The 9,925-nt window shown below is 38.0% G+C and overlaps 1 pseudogene; it reads left to right on the forward strand.

Annotated features, from left to right (window-relative positions):
* Positions 1 to 2,181: 2,181 nt before the first annotated feature.
* LOC129673645 (heterogeneous nuclear ribonucleoprotein A1-like) lies at positions 2,182 to 3,121 on the forward strand (annotated as a pseudogene).
* Positions 3,122 to 9,925: the final 6,804 nt, after the last annotated feature.

Here is a 9,925-nt window from a genome sequence, read left to right on the forward strand (position 1 = left end):
TTACTCCCTAAATATAAGCTGAACAGTGGCAACAATAGGTATGTTAATGTGAACATGAGAAATCCCATGAGGCTTCAACCCTACACAAAGAAAGTGAATAAAGAATGCTGGGAATTTGAGAAATATTTCTCCTCAGAGAATATCACATCAATTGGTTATCCAATACCAACACTCAACCTTGAAAATATATTTAAATAACACTCTACAAACTGTGCATGTTGCATTTATATATTTAGGAATGTTGCATATATATATGCAACAATGAAAGAATGAAAGAAAAGAGGACATAAATTTGAGATGAAGAAGAGAGAGTATGCAGGGAGGAAAGGAGGGGAGAAATTTTGTAATTTAGATTATAATCTCAGAAAATTAAAATAATGATTACAAAATAAATATATTATAAATAATAAAATTTTATATATTTGACATAAAGTTGATTCTAGAAAATCATGTCTTTTCCTAAATTTTCAGGACACAAATAAAAGTAGAAAGTGTTAGTTCCTTAACCACTGGGCATTATTATTAATTAATTGATTCAACTGGGCTGAATTAACTACTCTAAATAACACAGTTGCAATTTGAATCTCCCAAGCTGGTAGAAAAGAGAAGTGGGGCATCCTCTAACCCTCGTAGGCAGGAGAAGAATAGCCTGCAGAGAACACCTGCCTCTAAACTAGAGCCACAGTTCCTGATCCTTAGCATTTTATTACATCAAAACGGTCATCACATCAACAACAATAGAAATCTAGACATATATTTCTGCAGAGTTTGTGTGATTATCTGAACAGTTGCTTAAAGTCAAGTCCTTTGCCTCTTGCATGAAGGAGTGCTGTCTGTCACATAGTACATTGCTCTTTATCATTAGCCTTTAGTTCAAAGTTTATTCTCTCACAAAAGCCTCAGCTGATCACTTTAAGGTGAATCCTCCAACTAAAATATCTCTTGTATACACATACAGGCATACGTGTGCGCTCATACACACACATACACACATCTTATTGTAGCCTGGTATATTAGTATATCAAATCAAGTGACTATTCTCATAATAGTAGTCAAAGACTGCAAGAATACTATCAATTTCAGCATAACTGTAACTTCAAACTATGCTTAAGTAATACCAAGATGTTATTTGCCTTTTGAATTCTCATTGTCTCATTACTATATAAAGTTTAAAAGCTCACAACATGGTTTCAGATTCAATATTATAGCTAGCCTTGTAGTTATAAGCTGTTTTCCAATAAAATGGTTTTCATATTGATAATATTTTATAAACATTTCTTAAACAATCAATGTAAACATAAAGCCATATATGTTCACACGCAATATTTAAACATTATGTATAACATATATATGTATCAGATGACTTAGCTAAATAGTACCTCTATTATAAAGTGTGTATAGACATTTATATGGTTACCAACATTCAAAGTTCTATAGAGTATGTAAACAGCACATTATAAACTTTAAATGAATTAACAGCAGATTAATTAGTATAAAATTATAGAATGTTGTTGTCATTTTTGCTCCCCAAGTCATGAAAATATTAAGATTCAATCATAAAATAAAACCTTTATGAGGTAAATAACATTAATGAGAAGTATCTTTTCATACACATGTTATATTTTCATGTAAATTATACCGGGAAAAACTGTTCATGTTTTTTTTTTTTTTCCCAGTACTTTAACCTTGGCAAGGTAGTTCAAACAGCCATCTGCCATGAGACCTTAAGATGAATGTATTGCAAGTCAGCAATCTTCTCAGTCAATGGGGACAGTTGTACTTGAAACGTGAAGCTAGTTAGTTCCATCAGCCCTGAAATGAATTGATCCCAAAAGCAATGAAAGGGAGACCTGACCACCTGCACTTCTCAGGAAGATAAATAAATCAGATCCTGACTCCTGCAGCAGCTCTCAATGTGATCAGAATGCACCTCGCTGTCCAGATCATGAATGAGTTCTATGCAAGATCCTGTCTCAGCTGGCACCAGCTGTTCTGCCTGGCAGCCATCAAAGAAAAGAAAATATTTTGCTGTTGTGATTTTTCACCTTAAATGTTTTAACCAGGTTTTTAGCTTGACAAAAATAAATAATAAGGGAAATGCTCCTTCTCTTATTCCTTTCTGCCTATTGACGTCGCAGAGAAAGCATCTTTGAAGCTTCTCGTGGCTCTGCTCTCGTGTCTAAATCAGAGTCTCCCAAGGAGTCTGGACAGCTATGCATTTTCTTCCTCATAGAGAGCTTCAGAACAACCAACAAGAGTCTGAGGAGCCATTTTTAGCAATGGAGGACACTCACCAACTGTGTGGTAATGAGAGATCCAAATACCAAGAGATCCAGGGGCTTTGGGTTAGTCATACACACCACTTGGAGGAAATGGATGCCGCTATGAATGCAAGACCACCCAAGGTGGATGGAAGAGCTGTGGAACCTAAGAGGGTAGTGTCAAGAGAAGACTCTCAGAGGCCAGGGGCCACATAACTGTGAAAAAGATCTTTGTTGGTGATATTAAAGAAGACACTAAAGAACATCACCTACTGGATTAACTTTGAATAGTATGGGAAAATTTAAGTGATTGAAATCATAACTGACAGAGGAACTAGGAAGAAGATGGGCTTTGCTTTTGTCACCTTTGATGACCATGTCTCCATAGATAAGATTGCTATTCAAAAATATACTGTGAATGGCTGCAGCTATGAAGTAAGATAAGCCCTTTCAAAGCAAAAGATGGCTAGTGCTTCATTCAGCCAGGGAGGTCGAAGTGGTTCTGGAAACTTTGGTGGTGGTCATGGAGATGGTGTTGTTGGCAATAATAATTTTGATCGAGGAGGAAACTTCAGTGGTTGTGGCAGCTTTGGGTGGCAGCTGTGCTGGTGTATATGATGGCAGTGGGGATGGCTATAACAGATTTAGTAGTAATGGAGGCAATTTTGGAAGTGGTGGAAGCTACAATAATTTTGGCAGTTACAACATCAGTCTTCAAATTTTGGACCAAAAAAGGGTGGAAACCTTAGAAGTACCACCCTTATGGTGGAGGAAGCCAGAACTTTGCTGAACCACAAAACCATGGTGGCTACAGAGGTTCCAGCAGCATCAGTAGCTATGGCCATGTCAGGAGGTTCTAACTACATCACAGCCAGAAAACAAAGCTTAGCACTAGAGGAGAGCCAGAGAGGTGACAAGGAAGCTACAGGTTATGGCAGATTTATGAACTCAGCCAAACACAGTGTGGCAGGACCTAGCTGCTACAAAGAAGACATGTTTTTAGAAAATACTCATGTGTACGGGGAAAAACAAACAAACAAAAAACAAACAAAACTCCAGGACTGCATTTGTGACTAATTGTGTAACCGGTTATTTTAGTTTCTGCTCTGTGGAAGGTATACAGCATTCCAACAAAGTGTTTAAGACCTTTTGTCACCCATGCTGTTGATTGCTAAATGTAATAGTCTGAGCATGACACTGAATATATACGTCTTTAAAAAAAATAAATAAATAAAACAAATACAGGGAGAGGTTCATGTACAACAATAACTATTATCAGATAAAACGGGAGCGTGTCACTTTTAAAAAAAGTTTGTCATAGTCTTAAATAATTTCAAAAATGTGGCGATTTGAAAAATCTACCATTTCTGGTACCTCCCATAGGAAAGAAGTTCTGAAATTCTCACAGCCTTTTCCTATCTCATTCCCTTCCTAACTACTCACACATGTTCAGGCAAGAAGCTTAGTCTAAGATGGTCAGAAGGGAGATCTGTGTACCTCACAGGGAGGCCTCTCTTCAAACTATGAGATCACATAAAAGGCTGCTACAGAAGTCAGCCAGCTTTGGGGCCACACCAGATCCAAAGACTTACTACCTCAGAGACTAGCAAGGCAAGCTGAATCAGGCCTTCCTTCACACACTCTGGAAGGTTTCTCTTTTCTTTTTTTACTTATTTTCTTTTAAAAATTATTTTCACAATTTATTCATTATATAACCCATATGAAGCCCCCTCGCTCAACTTCTCCCAGTCCCAGCCTCTCTCCCTCTTCCCTCCCCCCTATTCCCTTCCCGTCGTCCACTGAAAAGGGGAGTTGCCCTCCTCTGCCATCTGCCATAGCATATCAAGTCTCATCAGGACTGCCTGTATCCTCTTGCTCTGTGGCCTGGCAAGATGACATCTCCAGGGGCAAGTGATCAAAGAGCAGGCAACCGAGTTCATGATAGAGGCAGCCCCTGAACCCCTTACTCAGGAACCTACATGGAGACTGAGGTGCTAATAGGCTATATCTTAGCAGGGAGTCTAGGTCCTCTCTGTGCATGGTCTTCGGTTGGTGCATCAGTATTTGCAGGACCCCCTGGAATCAGCACTTTTAGCTTTGTTGGTCTTCTTGTGGGGCTCATGTACCCTCCATGTCCTTCTCTTTCTCCTGCCAGGGAGTCTTCTATTTCATAAGACTCCCTGCGCTCTGAGCAAAGTTTGGCTGTGGGTCTCATCATCTGCTTCAATCCCCTGTTGGATGGTAAGCTCCCATCCTGTTTCCTCTCTTCCACCACTCTAAGTGAGATTTAAACATCCTCCCTAGAGTCCTCCTTAGTGTTGAGCTTCTTTAGGTCTGTAGATTTTAGCATGCCTGTCCTTTATTATACGGCTAATATTCACTTATAAGTGAGTATATGCTGTGCCCATTTTTCTGTTTCTGGGATACCTCACTCAGTATGCTCTTTTCTAGTTCCCACCATTTGCCTGCAAATTTCATTATTTCTTGATTTTAATAACTGAGTAGTATTCCATTGCATAAATGTGCTACAATTTCTGCATCCATTCCTCCATTGAGGGGCATCTAGGTTGTTTCCAGATTCTGGCTATTACAAATAAAGCTGCTATAAATGTAGATGAACAAATGTCTTTGTTTAATGTGGGGCATATTTTGGATATATACCCAGGAGTGGTATCGCTGCATCTTGAGGTAGTGCTATACCCATGTTTTTGAGAAAGCACCAGTTTGATTTCCAAAGGGGATGTACAAGTTTGCATTCCCACCGGCAATGGAGGAGGGTTCCTTTTTCTCCACATCCTCTCCAGCATATGGTGTCATTTAAATTTTTTATCTTATTCATTCTGATGGGTGTGAGGTAGAATCTCAGAATTGTTTTGATTTGGATTTCCTTGATGACTAAGAACAATGAACATTTCTTTAAGTGTTTCTCTTCCATTCAATATTCCTCTGTTGAGAATCTCTGTTGGCTCTGTACCCCATTTTTACTCAGATTATTTGGTTTGTTGGTATCTAGTTTGTTGAGTTCTTTATATATTAGCCCTCTATCAGATATAGGGCTGGTGATGATCTTTTCCCATTGTGTAGGCTGTAATTTTGTTCTGTTGACAATGTCGTTTGTTTTACAGAAGCTTTTCAGTTTCATGAAGTCCCATTTATTGATTGTAGATCTTAGAGTTTGAGCTGTTGGTGTTCTGTTCAGGAAATTGTCTCCTGTTACAATTAGTTCAAGACTCTTCCCCACTTTTTCTTCCAACAGATTTAGTGTCAAGGTTTTGAGATCTTTGATCCAGTTGGACTTTAATTTTGTGCATTTTTCTACATGTGGACATCCAGTCACACAAGTGCCATTTGTTGAAGATGTTTTCTTCCATTTTATGGTTTTGGCATCTTTGTCAAAAATCATGTGTCCATAGGTGTGTTGGTTTATTTCTGGGTCTTTGATTTGATTCCATTGATCCATCATTCTGTTTCTATGCCAGTACCATGTCATTTTTATTACTGTTGCTCTAAAATACAGCTTGCGATCTGAGTCCAGGCCACAGAAATGTTAGGAACTTTCCATCACTTGAGACCAAATATCCAAGTCAATAAATATGAACTGTAGAATTCTCCTGTCTCCAGTCTCTGGCTCTAGTTCAATTCTGATAGACTCATCCAATAAAAGACAGGTAAAAGTTTGGTTAACATGTAAGTGGTACACATATTAATCATTGAGATCTGAGAAACAACCCGTCCATCGTCCAGTGAAGGCTGTGCTTATTACAACATCCCCATCATGCTTCACCTTTCTATTGTGAGAAGAAAGTTAGAAAAAGTAACATTGTCCGAATAAAATAACTCTCTATTTTAATATACGACAGATGTTTCATACAGTCAATGAAACTTTTTAAGGGAAATCTTACTGGAAAAACAATTACTAGGCAACACTCCCTCAACAGCTGCAGCTGTGAGAACTCTACAGCTGCACAGAAGCCATGAGAAATGACAAACAATTCCTCTCACTCACTCTGCTATTACTTTTCCATCTTCAGCCTCATATTTCATATTTCAATGTCATATTTTTTTTCTTACAGGGATGCCAGAAAGAAAAAGCATTATTTTACCGAAGGTGATAAAAATAAATTATCTATCATAATTAAAAATGAAAGGAAAAAACCATCTGACACTAAGGCCTGGTTAAAGACGTGTTTAATACTATTTTAGCAGGGCAGCTTCTGAAGAGTTAATAATAGATCCATGATCTTAGAACAAATAACATGAATTGAAGTACTGCATGGATGTTGTTGAAGGAAAAATGTCATACTGTAAAAATAGCTCTGCTGAGCATGGAGTCTCTGACTTCTCACCATGGCCAAGAGAAGCTGCCTAGAAATCAAGACATGTCCTCACTCCCAATACCCAGGCACAGAACTCCATCCAGCATTGCCTTTAAAAGCTGGAGGATTAGAATTTCTTTTAACTATAAGATTCTCTGTGTTTGCCACGGATGCTTATTGTATGAGAAACAGATGGATAACGGGCCTTCTTGCCGGTGGAAATGTGAAAAACAACAAAATGTAGGTACTAACCATATCAAAACAATTTATGTAGAAGATGGAAATCTAGTTACTCTGCTCCTCATCCCATGAGACTACTTTTGAAGTACTTATTCTCTCCGTTCTTGATCATAAAACTCTCTTTCATTGCCTTCATTTAAATATGCCAATTACAGAAGATGAATTTTTTCAAATCATGTTTGTGTTTCCCCTTACTAGAAAATGCTATGTCTTCACTCTTTTAAATGCAAAGATTCGGGGAAAGAAAAGAAAATGAGAATCATCTCTCATCCTGACCTCCAACCTAAGCACAGTTAACGTTTTGTACACAGAACTAGTGAGTGAAATTTGAAATAAGCTTCCAGATATTGGTTTATCGAGTGATACTAAAGAGCACTGAGAATGAATCTCTGTTCAGAACTCTCAGCTACATATTCTTCCTGCTGATATTGACCTTGGCAGCACCATGGCAAATAGATATCGCTGCCAAACAAGTAATTATCAAGGTCCAAGAATCTATACCGGCAAAGTGGAATAATGAAAGAAAAAGAAAATAAACTTTTATGCTACAATTTGCTGAGCAGAATGGACTAAGAAATTAATTGAGTGTCCCAATTAAAAGGGTTCCACTTCTTCATTACCCTGTTAAATAGTAGGCCTGCTTAATTGGAATAATCAGCAAGGCAGAGTCTGGGTTCAGCACATTTGCCTGACTCCTAACAATACTTAACTGGCATGCCCATCTCATTTAAAGGAAACACCTGGAGTTAGCTCTCAGCCTTGTTCCCCGGAATAGGCTCCAAGATATTCACTTGTGTCAATGCAAATAGGGAAGAGGTTTATTGTTTCCTCATTCCTTTCCTTTGTATTTATAAAAAACAAACAAACAAAAAGGTTTATGAATGTTTTAGATTCCTTCCTGACACCTTTATCAAGTAATTGCATATTTCACACTAAGAATCCCAAATGGTAGGCTGGGGTTAATGACAATACTAAGAGCCTTACTAAAGACTATACCTTTAAAGAGATTACCTTCAATGGCATGAAATACCTATTTTGTGACATTACCATTATACTTAGATGTCACATTCAGCTTTTATGGCAAAATTCCATTGATAAGAATGACGACAAAACACAAGTGTTAACTTCAAATGAGGTTAGTTCAAATTATCCAATTACATTTTTACTGCTAGCAAACAGATTTTCCCTTAACCTGCTTCTTTAAGCAAATAACCATTAAGGCTACTGTTGCCAGGAATAAACAGGGGAGAATTTCAGTTCATATTGTATAAGCTAAAATTGAAAAAGAATTCAGTCCCTTATCCTGAAGAGTTCCTTGTGTATTCATGGTAGACATTTGAAGAATGTACGCAAACCTACTGCTGTATCAAGACCGTGCAAAGGCATGTGGGCCTTCAGCAATTTTTGTATTCCATCAATGGTGTCACAGAAAGAGGGAAAGTAATACAGAACCCTGGCTCTCTCTCTCTTCTAACTAAAATAGTAGAGAAGTGGCAGAATCAAAAAAGGAATGCTTGAATATCAAAAAACTACTGGACAAATTTTGAGAAATGTTATTGATATATCTGTTTATTGACGAGACTGACCATACAGAAGTCTAAAGAAGTGCTTTAAATTATGCTCTTTTCGCTTGCACATTGCCCTGAGCCTCTGATCCATATGTTACACTAATGAACCAGAAACAAGCAGGTACAATATAGTATATGATAGTGACTGTCACAGGTTGAATCCTCGTAAGGCAACTGGTCTGGGGTTGCAGACCAGTTCCGTAAAATGAGATGATATCAGTACAAGGTAGACCAAATAAAACGGTTGCAGGTGGACAGAAGCCACTACAGGAAGTCATAAATAATCAAAGAGTGATAATAAGTGACTATGGAGGTGAGGTCCTAAGTGGAACATCTGTCTGACCCTCCCTTCCCCCAACAAGTCTCGCTGAAAAGAAGGCAGGGAGAATATAAACACTAGTAGAAGAGGAGCAGGGCTGTGAAATGCTACCTCTGGACAAGTCATAGAGCTCACATTCATAAAATCACAGCATCCGTGGTTACTTACACAAGGTTTGTACAAGACCAAGTGAGTGAAAATTCTTACATAGGTAGGAGAGGCATGCTAAGGGTAGCAAACCTAACTGAAATGCTGTCGTAAGTTGATAGCTGCTGGTTGAGTCATCCTTCATTGGAGGTGTTCATGCCTCACACCCATGCACAATTTGACAGCACGGATAGTGCTTCGTGAGGTTTGTTTGTTTTGTTTTGTTTTGTTTTTTAATTAAAATAACATGAAATTAGGAGGTAGATTGTGGGTGGAATCTCAAGGCAATTTGGAGAAAATAATTAAGGAAAAGATATTATCATTTTTATTATAGACATATATGATATTCTCAAATAATACATTAAAATATTTTCAAAAATGTGCAGACTATGTTGCAGGGCTGCTCGTTTTTGACATTGTCAGTAAAGAGGGACTGTTAGTTTAATTTTTATTATTTTCAACATGTATTATAGAGGAGGTGCCTGCAGAGACCAGAAAAGGCAACCAGATCCCTTGAAACTAAAGTTACAGGCAGTTTTGAACTGAACTTTTCTATATTGAGCTATCTCTAAAGCCCAAGTAGGATGATTCTGAGTAAGCACTGCCAACACAGTAGCCCATAATCTAGCTAAAATGAGCAGGATTTAATCTCCTACCTGAGTAAGCCACTAAACATAAGCTTCTCTGGAATGGCCATTGACTTGCTGAAGCAATCTTTTTTTTTTTTTTAATATAATTTATATGGGTTTTTTTTTTCTTTTTTTTTTTTTAAGGAGACCATGGCAGAACAAGACATAGCCATTTGGCAACACTGTATAAACTACCTTTGGTGTTCTAATTTTCTTTGACCCTGTGTCTGCATCCCATGACCACTCCCTGCCTTTCCTTTCCAGTTTCTTCTCTGCCTCACCCATCTGCCTGGTCCCCAATGCACATGAATGCCAGTCTTTTTGGCCCATTAATGAACGTTAAAAATCCTCGTTCTTTGACATGTGAGGTAAATCTCAGTTCGTATCTGTCTCCTTAGCTGCCGTCGCAGTTTCCTTCTGAAGACAGCCTTACATCACGGATTTT

The sequence above is a fragment of the Psammomys obesus genome, unplaced genomic scaffold, assembly GCF_907164565.1.
Source record: "Psammomys obesus unplaced genomic scaffold, mPsaObe1.curated_primary_1811, whole genome shotgun sequence".
In the NCBI taxonomy this organism is placed as follows: domain Eukaryota; kingdom Metazoa; phylum Chordata; class Mammalia; order Rodentia; family Muridae; genus Psammomys; species Psammomys obesus.